Here is a 24,868-nt window from a genome sequence, read left to right as displayed (position 1 = left end):
GATTCTTGCAATTTTTCCAAAAACTTCGTTCGATAGATCGATCACACATACACTAAAATATCGTAGAAAAAATACCGCAAGCTAACTTTTTTCAATTTCTTGACTATTTTTTGTCGAAACAGCACCTAAAAATATCCAAGCGTTTCCGAGATATTTGGATATTGATTAATGTTGTTGTTAAACACCCTATGCATTGAAGTGTTAGAAATGAACACACCTTCATCAAACATACAGTTTTAAAACATTATTTTCTAATCTTTTCAAAATTGCGTAAACTTTTTTCTGTAACCATTGTTTTTATCTTCTTTATTTCTAGTAGATTTGTCTCCGGTGTTTTTATGTAAATTATTTGGAATCTTTTTTATTCATACAGTAACTTACTTAACTGCACAAAAAAAACTAAATTTGATTAATCACCACTGTACCATTCTTATGCGATATCTTAGGAACGATTGAAAACTATATAAAACTTTCTGACTTTTCCTAAACTGAGAAACTCTACAATCCATCATTTTCAAAATTTGGAAAAGGGTTGCCAAAGTCCCGCAGCAAAGACGTTAGTTAGCTGGTAAGGGTCATATTCATATACCCAGATTACTGTTTTAATATAATACATAAACTACTAAACCGATTTTCATAAACAAAAAGTAGATATCAGTATAAAACTGCTTGACATTTTTTGAGCTGTGACCCAGAGATGGGTCTTGACTCAAACATTCAGTCAACGAAATTTTTTTTTTTTGTAGGGAAATGAATCCAACTGTAAGTCGAAATTTCAGGGACTAGACTAGATGAAAATTAATGTTGAAAAAACATGCGAAAAAAAAATTCGCCTTCTCTCCCGGTAGGACTTGAACCCACATCTTGCGCCTCTCCGGGGCCCATTTTTTTTTTTTAAATAGTTTTTTGACGCTTTAACCTTAGAGGTCATTCACGTCCTAAAATCTCCGGGGCCCATGTATTAACATTCTACTACAGGAGACAACCTGGCGTATGAAAGTTATACTGGTCGAGTGTCGATGTCTATCGGAATGAAGGGAATTGTTTTCCCATGTGATCTTCATCATTTTCCTAGTCTATTTCTATTCTCATCATTTCAACTTACGGTAGTTGGACTCAAATTGGGATATTTTGAGAATAGAAATAGACTACGAAAATGATGATGATCTCATGGGAAAACAATTCCCTTCATTCCGACAGACATCGACACTCGACCAGTATAACTTTCATACGCCAGGTTGTCTCCTGTAGTAGAATGTTAATACATGAGCACAGGAGAGGCGCAAGATGTAGGTTCAAGTCCTACCGGGAGACAAGGCGAATTTTTTTCGCATGTTTTTCAACATTAATTTTCATCTAGTCTAGTCCCTGAAATTTCGACTTACAGTTCGATTCATTTCCCTACTGCTTGATACTTTAAATAATCTTTTCTATCTTGAATTATATGAATATCATTAAATTGATTCTAATGCCTTTTTTTACAACTTAAGTGTACTGTGTTCTGTTCTAGCATGAACAAATATGACCATTGTTTGTTTTGCCTAATATATTTGATATTTTAGGAATGTAATGTGCTTCAAAGGGAATCTGCAATTCAGTCGCTTTGCCAGGTGTCTTGGACTCTTTTGATTATTTGTGAAGCATGCGTAGGCAAATCCTGCAGCACGATTTAAGGGAGCCCCTTGTTCTTTCTCACGTATTTTTTTAAAACGAACACAAACACTCAAAGGAGGATCTCAATGAATGAATCAAAGCAATCGAAAGATTCCTTTTAATTCAACCACGGTAAATGAAAAGTTCATATACCAGTATTTCGATAGCAACTTACTACCTTCTTCAGTGAACGTTTTCGATTGATTGATTGATTGATGATCAATCGAAAACGTTCACTGAAGAAGGTAGTAAGTTGCTATCGAAATACTGGTATATGAACTTTTCATTTACCGTGGTTGAATTAAAAGGAATCTTTCGATTGCTTTGATTCAGTCGAATCATTCAACCAAGTAGGCTCATACCACAACAGAATCTCAATGAAACTTATGTTTCCTCGAAGAGATTCCTTTTTATTTTCACTAAGCGTTCATCTTTCGAGGATATGATGGCTAGCATCATACAAATGCTAGAACCACCAACCCACCGAAAATGTACTATGTATGCCGTGACCGGAATTCGATCTCATACCCATTGGCTTAGAAGACTTAATAGCTATCCTCTACGCCACGGGCTGTGGCCATTTATCGCCTATCTTGAGCACATCGGCATCGGATCCTTTGGAAAGTATAGATATTTAAAATTATATTTTTCACTTTAAATAAATCTTTTAATCAATCTATTGTGAAATTTAATTATACGAACCGGGATTCCGTTTTGATTCGGTTCAATTTTCAAACAACATCAAAACAATTTTTTCCTTTATGAATAGATAGTGTACAGTAAGACGCTTAGACGTTTCTCTATACGCCCTCGGTGGTCGAGTGGTTAGCGTGGTAAGACGGTAATCGCTGATCCACTGATGGCATGGGTTCGATTCCCATCTCGGTACTGGGTGTTTAAATGTTAATCTTTAGTTGTCCACGTCATTTATTCAGTCTGTAAAGCCTAAATCGGCTAAGACGGTGTATGTCCTTTTTATACGTTATGGAAATCATTTTCTTTCTTGATTTTTGGTTGATTTTTCTCGGTGATTCTATACTAACTTTTATTTAGTTCACTGTTAGCAGCGCCAAGCCGAGCCCCTCGACTTGATCGAGAGTGAACGTGGGAACGTCGACAATCAGTGAGAGAAGATGACTGACGTCAAATTGTAAGCGGTGGAAGTTTCTACTGAAAAGGTTAAATTGGTAGTGGATGGAAAAAGGCGTGCGAATAATAATTCGAAAATTTAATAAGTTTACATGAAATAATACGGTATAATTATCTTTTTAAGCGTTATTATCAGGTTCTCCATAAACCGTTAAGGTCGAAGATCATATTAAGAAAGATGTTGTTAATTATATACTGCTCCATAATCCGGATCTTCAAAAACTTCAAAAGTACAAAATTTGCTCACCTTAGTAGATACATCACTAATCAAACTTAATTGTTTTAGAAGATTTTCAATTAAGCTGAATTAAAGATATGATTGCCAGATTTTTTTTTAGAACGTACCCGGGCCGGACCAATACAGGCCATTTTATCAAAAAACTTGGCAAAATCCGGGCATTTGATTTTACAATTTCGACCATAAATCCGGGCAGATTTGGTCAAAAACCAGGAATTACTCAACACAAATTTAAAAAAAACCTAAAAAAAATTGTTTTTGCATCAGCAGATTTTAATTTTTTTTTACTTTCAAAAAACTTTTCATGATTATTTTAATAAAACTTGTCCAAGGACTCCCTTTATTTCACATATTTAAACGATCTTCAGAACTGTTTAGATAACGGAAAAAGAATTTAAAACTTTTTATTGGTTAAAAAAATAAAAAAATAAAAAAATATGTCAATAAAATTTCAATGTTTGTAAGCGGCAGTAAGGCAAATTAAATTCGATTGCCCCCGCAGGCTAATATAATAGCTATAATTTAAGAAAATATATTTTTTATTTTTCAATTTTCTTAATCAATATGAAATTTTAGTTATTTTTCCTTATCTAAACAGTTCTGAAAATGGTTGAAAAATGTTAAGTGAAGTAAACTAAATAAAACTTATTATTACATAACAGAAAAACATCAACCAAATTTTGAGAAGATAAAAGGAACGGCGACCAAAACTCAATTTATGCAAATAATTGTTTAACCGTTAAGGAAGATTAAAGTTCTAGCAAGAACTTCATCATTGTTGACACTCAATTAAATCATTAAATTTCAAACATTTCCAAACACACTAAGCTACTGTCTGCAAGATGAACGGAAAGTTTTAGCTGTAGGAGTTATTTGAAAATCCAAACTCTCGGGAGGCACCTGTGAACTGTGAATGTGAAATGTGTAAATTGTAAAAAACAAATCCAATCGAAAACCGTTCAACTTATCTGCAAATTGGTATTAAAGGAATTTTGAAGTTCTCTCGTATAAGCGCAGAAGACCATCAACTGGGGCATCGTGCAACACTTTTGAACTACAATGGCTTTTTAAAACTTGATGTCCACAGGGAATCATACCACTTGTATATCAAAAGTTTTAAGGTTGTTAGGACACCAAATTGACGTTATCAGAAAAATTATTGGTTTATTTTTAAATATATTCGATATTCACTATGAAAAATGGGTAAGTTGCAAAATACATGGGTTTTAATGAAAACGTTTGAAAAGTTTATAGCTGAAATCATAAAGATTAATGTTTAGATGGATGAAATTCTTAAATTGATAAACGCTTGATGCAAAACAATCATATTTCTTCATATGGAGACGAGATTTAAGAGGCGTAAACCAGGGAATATTTGGATTCTACTTTTGAAAGCTGGCATCCCTGAATCCGATTTTCAAGTCGAGGAAACATCAACAATATCGTTTGCCCTCAGCAGCAGCCAGCCGGCCAACAAATGTGCCACGGGGATCGGAATGTGAACGAAATAATGAAATTGTTTACGACTGAGGCATTTTGTTGGCGGTGAATCGCTCGGACCCAGCAAAGTGTGAAACGGATGCTTCCGAGCACAAACCCACATATCCACATGGAGGCAGACGAAGGCCGGATATTCATACCAGAAGGAGGCTCATCCTGACCGGATAGGCTCCGGGGATTTTTTTCCCACACCCACTAAGGATCAACAACAACAAAAACGAGGGGCCAGCCTGAATTGACCGGACACCCCAATCCACTAGCAAACCGGAACCGGAGCTGGCCATCTGTTTACACAAAGGTTGAGTCAAGACAAGAACGGTCATGTGTGTGGGTGGGTGGGTTGATCCGAGGAAAAGGAACGCTCGAGAATCTCGGTCCCGATGTGCTCTTTAATATGCAAAGAATTTTCGATCGAGAAATCGAATTTTCAAATCTGCAAACATCCGCTAGAGAACCCAAAACCAACCACGGACCAATCTCGTCTTGCCAGAAGAGAAGTGCCAAGAAAAGGGTTTCACCATGGCGCATAAACATAAAATTATTGATTGGCAGAGAGGTTCCGGATTGTGCCTTCGGGGAATTTCGCCAATCCCTCGGCTAAGAAGCTGGGTCGAGCTAGGCTGGGATTGAACTGAACACGGAGCAAAGTGCATTGATGAGTTCTACCAGTTTACCGAAATTAAGCGATGAAAGCTTTAATGGGAAGGTTAGGGTCGTAAAATGGGCTAGTAACGAGACCGTTGTTGTGTTTGGTTGGGAAATCGATGTTGAAGGGGTTAAATGCGAATCATAGCCTGGTTTATAACCGGCAGTGAATAAATGGAAATATGTTGGCGCGAATTGAATGGGTCGAATTCGGAACTGTTCGAATGTGGTGCAAGAAAAGATAATTCATCGGTAAATAGACATAAGCATATGGATTGTAGGGCTTTCACGATGCTTTTTTACGATGCCCAAAATCGTTATTTCGTTGTCGATTAAATTCATGCTTTTTTGTTTATATCATAGTGAAAAGAAGAAATTGAACCTCGCTAAAATTACCTTTAATAATTCGAAGTAAAGCTCACATAGGCACACCATAGTTTGAGTTGGACATAACCTCCCATCTCTGCCCCCCCCAAATATTTGGCTCTGAAACACTTTTTACCACAAAAACTATATCAATACTCGTTTTCAAAAGTGCCGAGGTGGTTTAGTGGAAAGGCTGGTGTGAGGCTGGTTTTGGGTTTGATTCCCGGTATCGGCAAGAATCGTTTGGATTTGAATTCTTAAAGTTGCCGACAGGTAAAATGTGTTTTCTCCTATAACTGATTTGATAATAAGAATGTTCAATAAGTCAGGCCCGTGTGAAGGACCAGTCCACAGTTTTTAAGGAAATTGATTTCCAACACCATTTTCTTACTCATGATTATCACTCAAACTCAAAAATTGAAAATTCTGCTGATAATTAAGTCAAAATTTTCTGAACAAATCATATTGCCAATTTCGAATAAATGCTTTTGCCGGTGAGTCATTGATATTTTTTTCAAAATGATGTTTCTTATTCTGAAACAGGAGTTTTCCTCAAAATAAATTCGAAACAGACTAGTTTTCTTATTTGGAAAAAATATTTTCAAAACACAAATTGAAAAAAAAAATTCTTTACACCAGAAGGACTGGCAAATTGAATATACCTATTCAGACCGTGAATTGTCAAAATGACTGGTAAAGGGAAAATTTTTTCTATCAAAATATTTTTAACGTTTTTCTTTTGAAATTATTTTGTTATTAATTCGATAACATTTTTGTTATAAAATGGAAATTTTTTTTCACCATGGGTGCCCGGAATCACCTCATTTTGGCATAGTTGACGAATGCGTGTATGTCATAAAATGAATATGTCAAATAATTATCAAAAAATTAAAACACATTATCAATCTAATTATAAAAACATGTTGGATGGCTATGGGCATTGACCATGGGTGCACGGTTTCACTTCAGTTTTGTTTTAGTAGATATTTTCTAGCATCCATTGCTCTGAATTTTTTCAACCCGATGCCTATAAATTATACCTGATTTTGTAGGTTTTGAAGCATATTTTTTATATATGTAGAGCAATTAACCATGGATGCACGAATTCACCGCCATTCATCCAAAATCATTTTTTTTGCATGTTTAAGGTAAAGAATAAAGACTTTTAAAGATTCAAATGAAAATGTGTGTTATGTACATGGTTTTTCACTATGGGTGCACGGATTCAACGCGTTTTAATCAAATATTGGACTTTTTGCAATTTTTTAGAAAGCATTATTACAAATCTTAACTAAACCAAAGTCGAAACCATGTCTTTCATGTTGAGACATGATGATTTAAATAACGATTTTTATTTTAAGTTCCGTTTTTTCATTCCTGGAAAAGAATATTTCAATTATATATTGAAATAATAAATTTATTTATTCATTATTAAAAAAAAACTGGTTTTTGCAATCGTATATTTATCTGATAAGATCTGATCAACATTCAAGAAATTGGAAAACGGTTACCATAAATCGAGTGAAGTTTAGGAATACATGCATCAAGTTATGTCGTGCGATTGAAAACAGTGGAAATAAAAATAATGAATTAACATTGTCAAATGTACACATTGATTTGACATATCTAACTCAAAAATATTTTGTGTTCCGAAACAAGTTGAAAACTATTATTTCTAAATAATTGACAACGGCGAATTTACAGCCATTCCGTGCACTCATATTGAAATATCTTAGCGTCGATGTGGTCTATCAGATAGACTGGCGTGAGTCTAGTCTAGGTATGTCAGGTGTACTGGGTTCGATTTCCCGTATCGGCAAGAAAACTTTAGGGTTCAAACCCCATAAATTGCCGACAGGTAAGATATGTTTCCTCTTATAATAAGAATGTTCAATAAGAATGTTCAATCAGTTGCCAGCTGGCCACGTATATAGGGGCTGTTCACTAATTACGTAAGCACATAGGGGGGGGTGGGGGGGTTTCACATTTGCTTACGACCTCTTACTAGGGGGGTAGGGAGGGTTTCCAGAAATCTTACGTAAGAAATGTTACATTGATAATTCGTCATCATTTGTTTTAATTTTTTTCTCACTACCTATTTGTTGGTAACTTTTGATGTAATGGCATTTATCTTTTAATGTCTATTCATTAATAAAAAAAAAAGTTGCTGGTTCTATAACATTTATAGAGAATCAATTCAAACCAACATTTCACCAGAAACACTAAATCACAATATTTAAAATGATCGTCGCTATTCGCTTTTCATCATAATAATCTTTTTAATTGAGAAATTTATAGAAACAAAAAGGGAAATGGAGATTTTAAAACATTTTATTTCGAAAAGGACTTCATCAAATAGAAGTCTTTAAAAATCAATATGAGGGACTTTGAATGATGAATTTCTAGACAGTTTTTCAGTGATATAAACCAAGCCACTACCAACTCAAAATTTAACAAACTATTTACCAAAAAATAGTAAAACTTTATCGCTTATCACTGAAATGAATCTCAGCTTTTAGCTTAATTAGTAACGTAATTCTAGTTAAACATTTTTGCACCAATTATAGTTGCATAGAATAATATGATTTTATATTTTTATGAATTTGAGGTCAAAACATAACATTTTTATGATGGTACCTTGTGCTAACCTGATCTTTCACTTTTTTTCAAATCAGAATTAAGATTTTGTATTGTTTATTCGGTTGGGGAAATTTATTGGATATTATTGTAACCCCGAAAATACTATTTCCTAAAAACTTAATGTTTTCTATAATCGTTTAAGATATTTCATCTGTTGTTTTATATAAATTGTGCTTTCAAATGCAGTTATTAAGTTTTACTAAAAAAAAGCTTCGCTTTGAAGCATGACACATGATGATGACACATTTTTAATATTTTCAAGCAGGTTTTTGAAAAAACGTGTCAATTTCTCAAAAAATTAAAAACGTAAGATCTTACAAGGGGGGGAGGGGGGGTTTTGTAAAATCTTGCTTTGTCTTACCAGGGGGGGAGGGAGGGTCGAAAATTTCCAAAATCGTGCTTACGTAATTAGTGAATGGCCCCATACACGGGTGCCGGAATACCTGTAAGCATGGGTGGCAAAACTCCTCAGATCGGCTTGTCCAGTGAAAGAGAGTGCAATTTTTTTTCGTCTGCTCCCCCAATCGGTGCGGGGAGAGATAAATCGCACTGAAATTGGGAGTGAGATTGTCAACACATAAGAGTGAGCGAGAGCATTCATATCCGCTGATGAAGAGAATTCCCTTCTCCGGAAAAATCTGTTGCGCAATGTGCTGAGGAGAATTCGAGAGCTAACTCAGTTTATTCTTGGTACGTTCACGAGAAAAGATGCTACTTTACGAATCAAAGCTCCCAGCGGTGTCCTGATTTTCTATTTGCAATTGATTTTTCAATAAAAACAGTTTAACCTCTTAAACCAATGGTAATCTTCGGTTCAGATGATATTAGAACGGTGTTTTTCGGTATAAACGAAAAGCCACCTAACTTCATATCTCTTCTGTTGCATAAATTAAGGCGTATACTGCACCGCTATTTCGCCTTAATTTATGCAATCTAAGAAGAGCTGCATTTCATTTCCACCAATCTACTGGGGTCCTGAAAAATCCTGGTTTTTGTTCTTCGCGGTGTCCTAATTTCTTGATGAAACCACCTGTCACCTCTTCTTCGAACGCTACCTTTTGCAAAAAAAAATTCAAAACAGCTAACAGCAGTAGGCATGGTAGCGGAGTAGAAATTGTTTATATTTTTTCTACGTTGTGTGGTGGGAGTCTAAATAATTTTTTCCTTCTTTACTCTGAGGTGTATGACTGAAACACAGGGCGCTCTTTGTTTTGAATTCTCTTTCTCCCACTCGGATGCAAATGCTCTCACACTTGCCGTCCGAGTCACTTACAGCTCGTGTAAACTCGGGTAACGAGTGGAGCACGATCAGCGAAAGAGGATTACACTCGGAAGCCGAACTGAAAACAGTGTTGGTTGCTCACGGCTCTTTGTTGTTTGAGAAGAGCCGACCAACCCTGCCTGTAAGTGAACTTGCATTGGAAATTTGTCGAACCTAATAATCCAAGAATGCATGTGAATACATTCTTGGGCAGAAACTGCGATGAATCCGTGCACCCATGGTGGATAACCAACATATGAAAAATAATCATATATATATAAAAAAAACATTTAAATTGTGCAGGTTCATAGCATATGTCTTCAAATTTGAATAAATGCGTACACAATTCATAATTATTAAACTCATTCTAGTTTAGTATAAAACATATTTATCACCTAAATTTACTCGATTACTCGAATAGATATGTATTAAATCTAACATAACTTTTACAAATCTTGATGAAATTTCGCCAAATTTTGACAGAAAGTTTGATTATAGTTGAGCAACAAAACAGACCAAAAAAATTGGAAGTTTAGTGCTTGAAGCGCCACACACCGGCCAATCCGAGAACTTTTTCTACAAATCTTCATGACTTCGCATCGAAAATCAATAATTTTATAACGAATGACACACTTCTGCCCACCATAAATCAACTAGGGTTAATTGTCTTGAATGTATATTGAAAACGAAACCAATAGCAAGCGAAAAAAAATTATTTTGTTTGAGTTAGAGGGTTATGAATTTTACCAGTCATTTTGACTGGTCACGGTCCGAGTGTCCATGGCGAAATTTTTCTCGCTTATTAAAAGAGCTAGTGGAGTAAAAAATACACAGTTTTAAAGAGATTCAAAATTCATGAAAAGTCGTATTTTTTGCGAATTTTTAAAGCAAAGTACATAAAAGATATTCAACAAACAAAGTGTCCAACCAGTCATTTTGACTGGCGCGGTCTTTCTAGTGTTAATAAAATGTCAGATCAGGTGAAAAATTATCCATGATTAAAATCTAAACTTACATATTTTTACTTAATTTACAATGAAAGAGTTGATTACACAATTCTTCTGTAGTATCATGAATTGGGAAAAAAATCAAAGGCGATTTCAAATGTGTTGTTAATGATGTAGTTGATGATTGAATTTCATTTGATGAAAAAAAAAAAAATTACAATAATTTTTTTCCGTTATCAGAATAAAAGGCAAACATAGTTCAAACAAAGTATATTCCCTCAAAATAAATACCCTACTGCTATTTGTCGCTCGGTGTTAGTGTTAATAATGAATAACATTGTGCTAGTGCAAACCAGGGAACATCAAACTCAAGGAGTTTGGCCCAAGCTTCAAACATCAAACACAGTGTCTCTGGGAGAGAACCTTATTCTTCATTAGTTAGCATCGCCAATTGCACTATATTGCACCATTCGAAAGCTAAATTTTTCCCTTTTTCATTTGAACCTAAATCGGAGGGTCTTATTCTTCATTGACACATTTGACTTTTTAAAGATTTCATAAAATTTTTAATGTTTTTTTTCAGAGACAAATTCATGCTTATCATTGTTAAAATGCTTGTCTTACCTTAAGCGTTTATCCCACTCCATTTTTTAAATTATATTTTCTAATAGAACATTTCCCTGGCTACAATTTTTTAGAAGACATCAAAGAGATTCAAATTGAGAAAACAGAGTGATATTACTTCATTTGAAAAATCTAATAAAACTTCTCATCATTGATTGTACCAAGACCAGAAATAGTATTCCACCAAATTAGTTATTGATTGAAAAGTATTCAAATATTCACGATAGTTTATTTATGATAAAAAATCAATCTTTTACATAAATTTGTCAGGATAATCTGAAGTAAAGAGCATTTGGGGGGTATAATTATGAAGAAAATGTCTCCCGCTTTTCTTGAAAATTGAGTTATTTATATTTTGAGCTATATAGTAAGTATGGGGACCTGAAAAGTTCATTCCGCTGTTCAGATTAGCCCTATATGATAGCATTGACTTATCACGGTGTGCATTATTGTTAGACATTGATTCTCAATAATAGCACATGAAATGAGTATTAAGCCCAGGTACTCATTTTGGCATGAAGTGTTAGGCTTGATTGTTAGTTGTAATTTGTGTATCAGCCAATGCTATGCTATGCTTCGAGCTATATTAGTATGAAAACTTCATTGTCTTTCTTTTTAAATTTGAACCAAAATTTAAAATAATCCACCTGAACATCAAAATAAAATATCTTTGTTGAAAATCTTTCATTCTTTTTTATGCTGTAGGTTTTCATACTTTTTACTGTTAATCGATTTTTAAACCTTAGACACGAGTACCACAAGGATGGTAAGTGTCATATCATCAAAAATAGATTTCAACCTTCTGTTTAAGTTTGATTGCGTAAGTTCGCGTTTTTTAGGGGCATTCGTGTTTGTTAAAATGTAGTCAAATTTGAGTTTCTATGCGAAAATTTAAGATTAATAATTTCTGTACATAGTCAATCTGAACCTAATGTCTTTTATTCTTTTATTTTCCGATCGGGCTTGTGATATCGCTCAGTTGGCAAGTCTGTTGTCTCCTGAGCCGATGTCCACGAGTTCGAGCCCAAGAGTAAACATCGAACACAGTTGTACCGGATAGTTTTTCAATAACGATCCGCCAACTGCAACGTTGATAAAGTCGCGAATGCCATAACGATGGTAAAACGACTATAATCGAAACAAAAAAAAAAATCCGATCAAAGGATAAAGAAGATTACAAAATCTCAATATGAACTTTGTTTTCAACAATTTTAAGTGGTTGATTTGATGTTGTTCTGTTATTTGAAAAAAATTTCGGATCTAAAGTCATCAGGTTTTTTTGATTATTTTTATTTTTTGGTTTTCTAAAATTTTGCAACTGATTAAATTTATATATTTTTTAAATTCCTAGATGAAATAAATAAAAACGCGGATTCTTATCTTGGAGTATGAAACACTGCAAGCATTTGTATGAGGATTTCTGCATTTTTGACTTTCTCCTGAAATGTCATTTTCATACTTTTATGAAAACAAAAAATAATATCGTGTCATTAACAGAATGCTCGAAATGCTTAAAACAATATTTCTACATTGATAGGCCGAGATTATTCACATCGAACAAAATTGAACAAACGCTTGCAGGCAATTAACTTGTATACATCTACATTGCACAAAATCGAAAAATTAAGATAATTTAGATCGAATATTTTCAATCAGTCTGGCTTTCGCTCTTTCAACTGTTTGAATTTCGAAGAATTTACCATATTTTTGATTAAAATATCTTAAACTTTATTTATACACCCCCCCCCCCCTCCTTGGGATTTTTAGAGAAATCAATGTGAAAAAAAAAGAATTTGATATTTGTTCTGGAATAAAAAAAACCATAAAGGGCAACTCATTTCACTAAATTTGTATGACTTTGATGTCTTCTATAAAGTTGTAGCCAGGGAAATTTTCTATTATATGATTTTGTTTAAATATGGAGTAGAATTAACGCTTGAGGTAAGACAAGCGTTTTAACAGAGATTGGCTTGAATTTGTCTCTTCAAAAAATATTTCAAATTTGGGTTCAAATGAAAGGGGAAGGTCGCAGCTTTCGAATGGTGTCGGTGCTAATTTTCCGATGCTAATTGTTTTATCTATTTGCTTCTACTTTGGATATTTTTTCCACTTTTTATAGGGCTTAAAATGTTTAAACATTAAAAACACAGGTAAGTAGCTCATTGAAATCTAATAGTTGTTGCAATTTTATTGTTATTTTTCGCTGGTAAAGAAAATTTGAGTAAAGCAATTATGTATGACCCATTCCAAGCACCATTCAACTGGAGAACTGACTTTTATTCATTCTTCTTCTTCTTCTTCTTCTTCTTCTTCTTCTTCTTCTTCTTCTTCTTCTTCTTCTTCTTCTTCTCTCTTTCTTCTTCTTACATCAACATGGCCAAAACAAGCAGGCATCCTGGAAAATGGAAGACTTTCGTCTATCATTTTTCTTTTCAGCGTATTACCTGTTACATATTCCTATGCATTGCAGATATTACTACGGCCAGGCCAACCATGTAATGAAAACCGTGAAAGATACAGGATACAGGGGTGGAATGAAGCGTGGAGATTCCTACCAAACGCTTCATATAATATTTTGAATATGTAAACACCTAAATTTGAATTATTGTCATTTCAGAAAGTATATATGGAATATTGATATATTAAATGCTGTTAAGGAATTGGGCAATTACGATACTTACCAACATTATACTCACCGTATCAATAATAAGAATATAGAATATTACATTTGGGTTTCTGTAGATAAGCTATTCTCACATTTGTAACCGTTCGTTACAAAATCTTTATGTTTTTTTTTGTTGGTGCCGTTTAAATTATTGAGTGAACGTTCACATTGCTGAAATTTGTTAGTTATGTTGTGAATATTGTTATTAGTTTAGTTTGGGAATTGTAATTTTAATTAATCGTCAACACACCAAAAATTGTCAACACACTGTACACATAACATAAGTGGGACTTAGGAAAAATGTCGGAGTAAGGAAAAAGGTGTGGAACATGGGTGTGGGAACTATTCAACCCTGCTTCAAAAATTCCCCATTTTGAATTTAAAAATTGGCGGTTTTCCCTGGCCAGATTCGGCCATTTGAATCTAGGCGGCGAGTGTGACAATACGTTAGAGTGGAGTTGTGGGTTCATTGTAGAAAGTTTGTTTGAAGGTGGAAATCTTTTGGAGGTAGCAGGCTGTCGAAACTATCCAGGACCTTTGGTTGTTTTTTTAAAATAAACTCACCCGTCACACTCCCACGGCCTAACGGACTTTGCTTCCGTTACGTCTAACCCGTAAAGGATCATCGACATCCTCTGGTCTGCGGGCCATAACTATTAAGGAGGATTCCCTCGGACCCAAAAAGGGTCCTAATTCTCAAGGAGGGCCTCTCTCGGCTTGACCAATCGGGCCAGCCCGGGTCAGTCGATTGCGTTTATGAGAGAAGCGCCTAGCAAAGCAGAACTCCACGCGACCAGGTCCGACCGTTACTACCGGACTGGTCATTCCACACCCATCGTTCCGGTGCATTGATTTCCGTCAGTGCACATCAGAGTGGCATAGGAGCTGACGAGCTCGCCATTTTGAACAACAGCAGGAGCAGAGTCATCGTAGTCATCAGGAGCAGCGGTACGTACCAAGAAAAGTTTGCGCAAACACACCCCACACACATACACTTTACAATAAACACAGTTAAATAGAAATAGTTTTGGTCTTTTTTCATTTTCTTCAATAAAATCATAGTTTTCCTCAATAAACAGTTTTCAATTAATTGCAATAGCCCAACTTAGTAAGGTGAACATTCGAAAGTCCGCGACGTCCTCACAGTTACCTAGTAGCAGGCAGACCCTCAGACCCAGCTCGAGGGGTCTCTTGTTCCAGAGATCGAAGTCGAGAAGAAATAAAATATAAATCAAAGTAATACATTATAAAAATAGTAAGTTTCAAGCATGGATCATCATTAAAGTTCTCCCATTAAAATAATTCTATTTTTGAACGAAAGATTCAAATTCACTGGATTTTCAATAGTCCTATAAAAATATCATTAGTTTAAAAATTCCACAACATTATCAAAGTTTAATGATCACGTAAATTTTTAACGCTAATTGACGTATAAAATTGAACAACTTTCTATCGGACACGTGAAAATGTCGGGTTGGGCGGATGTGTAATACAGAACATAGTTCCACAAAGTTTTAAATATCAACTCACGAAAAATCTAGAGAGGACGTGTACATGATTGAGTTTCTGTGCACAAAATTTTCAAATCCGTTAGAATTCTACTCTGCTCAAAGTTTTTTTGTAATTAGGCTGAAACAAATATCAATTTCTTCATTTCTCACCCCCTCCCCCCCCCCCCCCCACACCTTCTAAATTTCCAAAAAACCCGAAAGGGGAAATAAATAAAGGATTAAGTATTTCATGGAAATTTCGATAACAAATTAAAGTATCCAAAAAATTACAAGACCAAAAAACAAATTTTGGACGACGGAAGTTATTTCATCACGTATATTCTTGATTTTATTGAATTTTTCGATAAAAAATTACTTGATGTATTATTTTTTGTTTCGATTATAGTCGTTTTACCATCTTTATGGCATTCGCGACTTTATCAACGTTACAGATGGCGGATCGTTATTGAAAAACTTATCCGGTACAACTGTGTTCGATGTTTACTCGTGGGCTCGAACTCGCGGACATCGGCTCAGGAGACAACAGACTTGCCAACTGAGCTATATCACAAGCCCATAATTGATGTATGGTTTTGTGCAATGATATTGTATGCAATTTTGTTGCATACAAGCTTTTGTGCAATTTATTCCAGTTTATTTGTTTTTCGCATTATTTTTTATTCCCCCCCTTGCGATGTTCCAACTCCGAGTGATAATAGAAGGATTTGAAATTTGTTCCGGCCCTACTTACTTTCATGACTTCTCAAATCCATTACTACTTAAATTTATGATGCTTGATCAACTACATTATAAAGGGAGAAATGTTGTAGAATGAAATAACAAGAAAAAATGAGCTGTCTTGATATATAAGATCATCCTAATACAAAATAGATCGGAACGGGCTCACCGAGGCTGCATAACAGGATAACAACACTCTTTTATTGGCCGATCTGGTAGCGCTTAATTTACCGGAAGCGAGTTGCAGTAACGCAATAACCAAATTTGAATAAAAACAGATACATTTCTTGAAAACTTGTTTTCAAATCTTTCTTTCTTCTTCACATGGTCCAATTTCGTATTTTTCAATTTTTCAAATAACGCTTCCATAGTCAAAAAAATATATCGAGATAATTTTCACGGAGCACAACCGATCACTTTTTTTCTCATGGCCAACTCCGGAGAACTGATTTTTATTCATTGTTCAAAAATAAATTGCACACCATTAGAAAAGATATTTTTAGCTTTATTTTCCATCAAGAGATTTTCAGCCAACTTTTTCTTAGAATCGAGTATTTTATTGTTGAAACTAAAAAAAATTATTTTGGAAAAACATTATTATTTATTTGAAACAAATCTTTTTCAAAATTCTAACAACATGAGAAAAAACATTGTAACATGATATTAAATAGCCATCATATTGTCACATATCACATAATGTCGAAATTTGAAGGTTGAATAAGAATGCAAACCCTGTCAAAAAAGTCAACAAACTTCAATTCAAGCATTGAAGTAAAGCAATTGATCGGCAGCTACGGTTAAGGATCATCCGGGAATTCAAGTCTCAAATCAGAATTTTTTATTTGGAATAAGCGAAAAATTGAGTACTTATCACTGAATTGTCCCACATTTTTTTCTCCGATTAGCTGAAAGTAATGAGTCATTCAAACCTAACCTTAACCTGGATAACGGAAGGCTTGCGTCTATCATTTTTCTTTTCAGCGTATCACCTGTTACATATTCCTATGCATTGCAGATATTACTACGGCCAGGCTAACCATGTGATGAAAACCGCGAAAGATACAGGATACAGGGGTGGAATAAATCGTGGAGATCCCTACCAAACGCTTCATATAATATTTTGAATATGTAAAGACATAAATATGAATTAATGTCATTTGGGAAGTATATATGGAATATTGATACTTTAAATGCTGTTAACGATTTGGGCAATTACGATACTTACCAACATTATACTCACCGCAACAATAATTAGAATATAGAATATTACATTTGGGTTTCTGTAGATCAGTTATTCTCACATTGTAAAAATAGTAAATTTCAAGCATGGATCATCATTAAAGTTCTCCCATTAAAATAATTTTTTTTTTAACGAAAGATTCAAATTCACTGGATTTTCAATAATCCTAAAAAAATATCTTTAGTTTAAAAATTCCACAACATTATCAAAGTCTAATAATCACGTAAATTTTTAACGCTAATTGACGTATAAAATTGAACAACTTTCTATCGGACACTTGAAAATGTCGGGTTGGGCGGATGTGTAATATCACATCCTACAGAACATAATTCCACAAAGTTTTAAATATCAACTCATGAACAATCTAGAGAGGACGTGTACATGATTGAGTTTCTGTGCACCAAATTTTCAAATCCAGTAGTATTCGACTCTGCTCAAAGTTTTTTTTTGTAATTAGGCTGGAACAAATATCAATTTCTTCTTTTGTCACCCTCTCCCCCCTTCTGAATTTCCAAAAAAACCCGAAGGGGGGAATAAATAAAGGATTAAGTATTTCATGGAAATTTCGATAACAAGTTCAAGTATCCGAAAAATTACAAGACCAAAAAACAAATTTTGGAAGATGGAAGTTATTTCACCACGTCAAGAATATATTTTATTGAATTTTTCGATAAAAAATTACTTGATTTATGGTTTTGTGCAATGACTTTCATGACTTTACAAATCCATTACTACTTAAATTTATGATGCTTGATCAATAACATTTTAAAGGAAGAAATGTTGTAGAATGAAATAACAAGAAAAAATGAGCTGTCTTAATATATAAAATAGATCGGAACAGGCTCACCGAGGCAGCATAACAGGATAACAGGACTCTTTTGTTGGCCGATCTGGTAGCGCTTAATTTACCGGAAACGAGTTGCAGTAACGCCATAACTAAATTTCAATCAAAACAGATACATTTCTTGATAACTTTTTTTCAAATCTTCCTTTCTTCTTCACATGGTCCAATTTCGTATTTTTCAATTTTTCAAATAACGCTTCCATATTAAAAAATATATATCGAGATAATTTTCACGGAGCTGTCATAAACACAACCCATCACTTTTTTTTCTCATGGCCAACTCCGGAGAACTGATTTTTATTCATTGTTCAAAAATAAATTGCACACCATTAGAAAGGAGAGTTTAAGCTTTTTTTCCATCAAAAGATTATCAGCCAACTTTTTTTAGAATCGAGTATTTTATCGTTGAAACTAAAAAAAATTACTTTGAAAAAACATTATTTTAACAAATATTGTTTTTTTATCTGTCAAAAATGTCAACAAAGTTCAATTCAAGCTGTTCACGCGTAGCGGAATATATTGTCGTCGGTTTGCCATAAAATTAGGAAGAGAGCTTATCTCTCTTATCAATTAAGAACTCTATCCCGATCGTTCGATCGAGAATCCGATCACCAGCACGTTCGTGCCTATTGTTGCTAGATCTAGGTAGATAGTAGCGATATCAGCTTAAAAAGCGTGTGAAGAAGAGGGCTTCCCAGTCAGTAGCCAATAAAGTGCCACACTATTAACCTCGAACCGCGTTTCGTTTTTTGCTCACTAATAAATCTAGAATTGGCTAAGTTCAATTTATTAGTTTTTTGTTTCCACAAGAATAATATGCCGAAATTTCGTACACAAGCATTGAAGTAAAGCAAATGATCGGCAGCTACGGTTAAGGATCATCCGGGAATTCAAGTCTCAAATCAGAATGTTTTATTTGGAATAAGCGAAAAATTAAGTGTTTATCACTGAAATGTCCCACAATTTTTTCTCCGATTAGCTGAAAGTTATGAGTCATTCAAACCTAACCTCAAATAACAAATGTATGCTTGTTCCAGAGCTCGTAGGCTGTATTACTGGTACCGAGGCTATGAGACAGGTGATTTCTGATGGACGACAAAGCTTATGAAAACCCCCATTTTAACACTAGAAAGACCGTACCAGTCAAAATGACTGGTGGGTGGGACACTTTGTTTGTTGAATATCTTTTAAACACTAAACTCTAAAAATTCGCAAAAAATACGACTTTCCATGAATTTTGAATCTCTACAAAACTGTGTATTTTATATTTCACTACCTCTTTTAATAAGCGAGAAAAATTTCACCATGGACACTCGGACCGGGACCAGTCAAAATGACTGGTAAAATTCACAACCCTATAACTCAAACAAGATTTTTTTTTTCGCTTGCTTTTGGTTTCATTTGCAATCTACATTCAAGACAATGAGCCCTAATTGATTTATGCTGGGCAGGAGCGTGTCATTAGTAATGAAATTATTGATTTTCGATGCGAAGTCATGAAAATTTGTAAAAATAGTTCTCGGATTGACCGCTGTGTGGCGCTTCAAGCACTTGACTCCCAAATTTTTTGGTCCGTTTTGATGATTGTTAAACTTTCTGTCAAAATTTTTCGAAATTTCATCATAATTTGTAAAAGTTATGTTAGATTTTATATTCGAGAAATGAAGTTTTAGGTGATAAATATGTTTTCTACTTAACTAGAATAAGTATAATAATTATGAATTGTGTACTCATTTATTCAAATTTGAAGACATCAGCATGAAACTGAATGATTAAAATGATATTTCAACATGGGTGCACGGAATATTTTTTATATGCTGGTTATCCACCATGGGTGCCCGGATTCACCGCAGTTTCTGCCCAAGTATGTATTCACATGCATTCTTAGATTATTAGGTTCGACAAATTTCCAATGGAAGTTCACTTACAGGTATTCCGGCACCCGTGTATATACCTGGCCAGCTGGCAACTGGAACATTCTTATTATAAGAGGAAACACATCTTACCTGTCGGCAACTTATGGGGTTTGAACCCAAGTGTTTTCTCGCCGATACCGGGAATCGAACCCAGTACGCCTGCCATACCTAGACCAGACTCGCGCCAGCCTTTCTGATAGACCACATCGGTGCTTAGATATTTCAACATGGGTGCACGGATTGGCTGTAAATGCGCCGTTCCATTTTATAACAATAAAAATAACATCGAATAAATAACAAAATAATTTCAAAAGAAAAAAATTAAAAATATTATGATATAAAAAATTTTCCCTTTACCAGTCATTTTGAGTGGTCGCGGTCCGAATAGGTATATTCAATTTGCCGGTCCTTCTAGTGTTAAACAAATTTCAGCAGTCGAATCCTATACCATTTCAGCTTGTGGCAAGGTTCCTAGCAGATAAAAGTTTGTATCTGCTGGTTGTTTTGTTAAAAATTTAATGATTTGCCAAGAAAAAACAACAATTTACAAAATGAAAACTTTGTTTTACGCTGTTTTTAAAAGCTTAAAAAGAGTAATCTTGTATGTACTCTTCGCAACCTACGATCTTTACTATCCGATTATACTTTAAGTTCAATTTTGTGATGGTTTAGCTTCGTTTTTGTCAGAGTTTGTAAGCAGACATTTCAGTAAAAACGCTTTTAAGTGGCTCACATATAATCAAATATTGTTAACTTCGAAACAGCTGTATCCACTAAATTGCACTTAGTTTCTTTTAAAGAGAAGTAATGGGCCGAAAGTAGCAGCAATTTAAGAAGGAGGATGCAGCCACCTGAAATACAGATTAGATGAAGTATAAGTGGGGAAAACTGATCAATTTCAAGACTGAAAAAAAAGTGCACCGGTCGATGAGAGATACCAAGATTAAAGTAAAAATATTGCAAACAAAAAAACGATAAATAATTTTTGCAAATCTTTTCATGAATTATCATAAGATTACCTTCATTTCCTTCATAGAAAATATTTCGATCAAACGAATGGTTTTTGAGATACACGCATTCGTAACTGTCCCATTTTTGAATAAACAAAGCTTTATCAGAAATAACTGCTAAGAATTCGACTCTAAATCTTTTTTAATGCTACCGTGGGAGAAAAAATTTTTTTAGGAAAAAAATCAAATGATTTTAAAAATTTGCATTGAATAAACTTTTTAAGACTCTAAATTTTGTTGCACATTTTTTAAAATACTAGACCCTTGATTCATCAGTTAAAGTATCTGAACACAATAATACACATGCTTTGTATGTTTTTTTATTATAAACATTTCCCAAAAATATTTCACCCTTTAGTATTCCATTCAACCACCGGAATAAAATTCATTCGAACAAATTGACGACCAAAAGTATGCGACAAAAAAAACAATTTTCTCCACATAAACTTTCCTCCACCGACCGGTGTATCGCGATGGTGTCGCTTTTAAAAACACATCACGAAACCCCGCTACCGGTATACATAGGTACTACTTTTAATGACCATATCCGACCCGGGCCAGGGTGCTGCTTCTGTTCCCAAATTGGGTGACCCGCTGCTTTCGTGGATCGCCCCGAAAAATTTGGGAACTCACGTTCCTAACATTCATATAAGCCGAGTGGTGGAAATGTTTGCAGCTACATGATATGCATGCAGGTTTTCGGTATTCAACAACCAAGTTTATTCGAAAAATATCGCCCTAACACAGCTGGTTCCCCGGAAATGGGTGTTGAGCAGCACAATTTTTTGATTCTATTTCTGTTTCTCAGTCATCTTTCGTTACTTTTCTAGAAGGAAAAGGATTCGATTCCAAGGAAGGATACCCGAGCACCACCCAGGAAATTAGATACGGTACCTGTGTTGTTTCTGGATAGTAGTTCGTCGTCGTCGTCGAGAAAGCTGGAACAACCTCCGGTTTTTATTCCATTTTCAGGGAAGCTGGTTGGTTTCTCACATGTGCTGCCCGCATTGAAGCTGCGTTGTTTTGTTTTTTTTTCAAATATTTTTCATTGCAAGGAAATTGCTTCTCGGCACTCACACAACACAACACACACAAGAACACAAGCTTTTCGCGTTCGTTTGTTAGTCTCAGCAGCAAGACTCAAAATTTAATTATTTTTTTCAGTTTTTCACTTCGGAAGCATCCTAAAGGGGGAGGAATTTTGATCCCTTTAAGTTTGCGGAAAAAAGGATGCACACAGATTTGGGTGGGAGGCGGAAGCTGCCGAGATTTCCACCCTTAAGATTTTTGCTTTGCTTTCCGGGCTCAAAGTTAGTTTTCGATTTGAGTTGTTTTTCCAGCCAGCGGTGTCAGGTTTATGGAGCATAAAAGTGGTGCTCTTTTTTTCGCCCTGGTTGGTCGCGTTGGGCAAACCTTCCGATAAATCTTTCAAGTATTTTTTCGGTCGATTAAACCGGTCGTCGTTGGGTCTCTTTCACTAAATCACACGCATTCATATATGTGCTTTGGGTGAAAGCTGAACGATAGAGGTTCACGTACCTACCCAAAATTGAGAGGAGAGGGATTCCTTGGGTAGTCTTTACCTTACGAAAGAATTTTCAATACCCTTGGCCGTTCTGGGAAATCTTCTACCGACAGTATAATCAATTTTCTAACGGACACATTGACTGAGATTTGTTTTCCCCTCGTCGGGTTTCCGTTCGCTTCTTCCGGATCACTTCCCACACTCTGCTTCAAACGTTTACGATGTTTGCTTGTTGCCTTTTGCTAGAAATTCAATTACGGGCAACCAATTTCCGGTGCCACGTAGCAGTATAACACTATTTCCACACACCGACTGTTGGCTGACTGTTTGGGAAAGTGATTTTCCAGAGCACAACTTCACACTCGCTTTATTCTCGAAAGCACTCTTTCCGGGATTTTGGGGGTGAAAATTTTCGGTAATTGATTTCTTTCCCGGACTTGAACGGGCACTTCACTATCACCGCTAATTTTTTACCGGCTGTCGTCGGTAGAGTGTATGTGTTAGAGGGAAAAGGAAAGTGCGGGGAAATATTGCGTCCAAATAGCTATTTGTTCGAATTTCCCGTCTGCGCTCGCAAAACTCAATTATCAGCTTCACACAGTCATTTTTTTCCGGAACTACTAGGGGTTGCTCTCACAGTTTAGTTGATTGCTTTTCACTCGTTTAAGGGTACGATGGTTGGATTTTTTTCTCTTCTCGACACCAAGTGCACGTGCTAGGTTCGCCTCTAGAAGAGTGCCTCCAAAAGAATGACGTTGAGGAAGAAAAATGAGCGGCTTTCCTTCAATTTTCACTTTTCCTTGTGCTTCGGTTCAGGTTTAAGGACTTGGACGCAAGGTAGGTATCAGAGAAGTTTGGGAAATTGTTCCCCTGGTGGACCACTGCCTGGTTGCTTAATTAAAATGTCGTCTTCTGGTGTTGTCAGCATTAATCCATAAATTTATTCGCTCGGAGGCGTCTACTGTTGAACTATTCGGTCTCTTGAAGCCAAACGAAGCACTGTGTCAACCGGAATCGTTATCGGAATAATCACCAACTATTTTTCTTCTCACCCCAGGCAAAAAGCCGTCTGCAAACAAAGACTTCTGCTAGTCGTCCAAGACGCAGCAAAGGAACGACCCCAGAGCACTAAACAACAAATGGCCTGTGAAATGCCGAATTTGTTTTACATCCCCCGGAATGACCATTCACAGCGATCACACAAAACTACCCCCTTAAGCTTCTTTGAAATGCTAATATGCGGTTGTTCCTACTCCCTCTCAATGAATTCCTCCGCAGGATGGTCCTCCAGGGAGGGACCCTAAGTCCGCAGCAGGTCGTCCGGCCAGCCGAAATCACTTTCCGCCTTTCTCGGAACGAACGGCGAAAAAATGCGTTATCTTTGCACTAAATCACCTTATTGTTGGCCCCACAAGACCAGGTCATCCAAAACGACGAAGGAAAAACGCACCCTTAATGGCGCTGTTGACAGGGTCCGCACATAAAATTATCAGAACCTTTCCCACGGCGATTCCTATAAACCGCCCCAGAAACTACAAATCGGACGAATCTTCATCCGTTCGCCACCGGAGAAGCTTGTTGTTTATACCGAAAGAAAAAAAAAAACAACCTCAAACGTCAACCTCGTCTCGCTCTGCCAAGTAATCCGCAATCACAACTTCCCGCTGTTGATAATAGTAGCAGAATATTTCCCCAAAAACAACCGACAATATCCGGACGGACGAGAAATTCCGATACCAAACCGAAACGAACGACACTCGCCACGATACTGAACCTGCTAAGCTGGTCCACCAACCGGGTATAGTCATTTTCCACGGTTGATCAAAAGCCAAACATCCCACCCACCTACACACCAGGATGAAGCACCCAAACAACCACCCAAGGAACTCAACCCGAAACCTGGAACTCACTGAAAGTATCACCGAACACTGGTTGATACGGTATTTTCCCACGAATGACACACGATAAGCGCTCTCACAAGAACCGTGGGAAAATCATCCCCCCTTACTCGGTGCAGTTTTACGGTGGAACCAAACCAGTCATCATCAACCTTAACCGATGATGATTCTACTAATGATGACTTCAACACTGATGACACAAACGCATTCCTTTAGCAGAAGACAACTGGTTGTTAGTGTTTCCATCATCCTTCTCAAGGAACAAAAACACTCATTTTCCTTTTGGAATCTTCCGAGGAATAACGTTTTTCCCGCGTGATGATCGTTGGCGTCGTCGTTCAGTTTTCGTTATCTTTCGGTGGTAGATTTCTCGCCTCTCTGGGTGGGGGTGAGTTGGTAGATGGTTGTGATTTTTGACCTGCACTTTATGCCTAATGATAGTTGTGATTAGGAAAAGGATGGGGGTGAAGAATGAGGAGTCATAATGAAGTTACAGCCTTGTTTTGACGCGGTTTGCTT

At 35.8% G+C, this 24,868-nt stretch overlaps 1 protein-coding gene across 1 annotated transcript in view; it reads right to left on the bottom strand.

The window, feature by feature from the left end:
- LOC129743450 (hemicentin-2-like) overlaps nt 1-24,200 on the bottom strand; it is a 410,268-nt gene extending 386,068 nt beyond the window's left edge. The window contains exon 1 of the mRNA XM_055735485.1: nt 21,821-24,200. The gene's annotated coding sequence lies outside the window, so the exon portion shown is untranslated. The remainder of the gene's footprint in view (nt 1-21,820) is intronic.
- Between the last annotated feature and the right edge of the window lie 668 nt (nt 24,201-24,868).

This window comes from Uranotaenia lowii, chromosome 2 (genome assembly GCF_029784155.1).
Source record: "Uranotaenia lowii strain MFRU-FL chromosome 2, ASM2978415v1, whole genome shotgun sequence".
In the NCBI taxonomy this organism is placed as follows: Eukaryota; Metazoa; Arthropoda; class Insecta; order Diptera; family Culicidae; genus Uranotaenia; species Uranotaenia lowii.
Note: the sequence above shows the minus strand (reverse complement) of the source record. Positions and strands in the feature narration are given on the sequence as shown.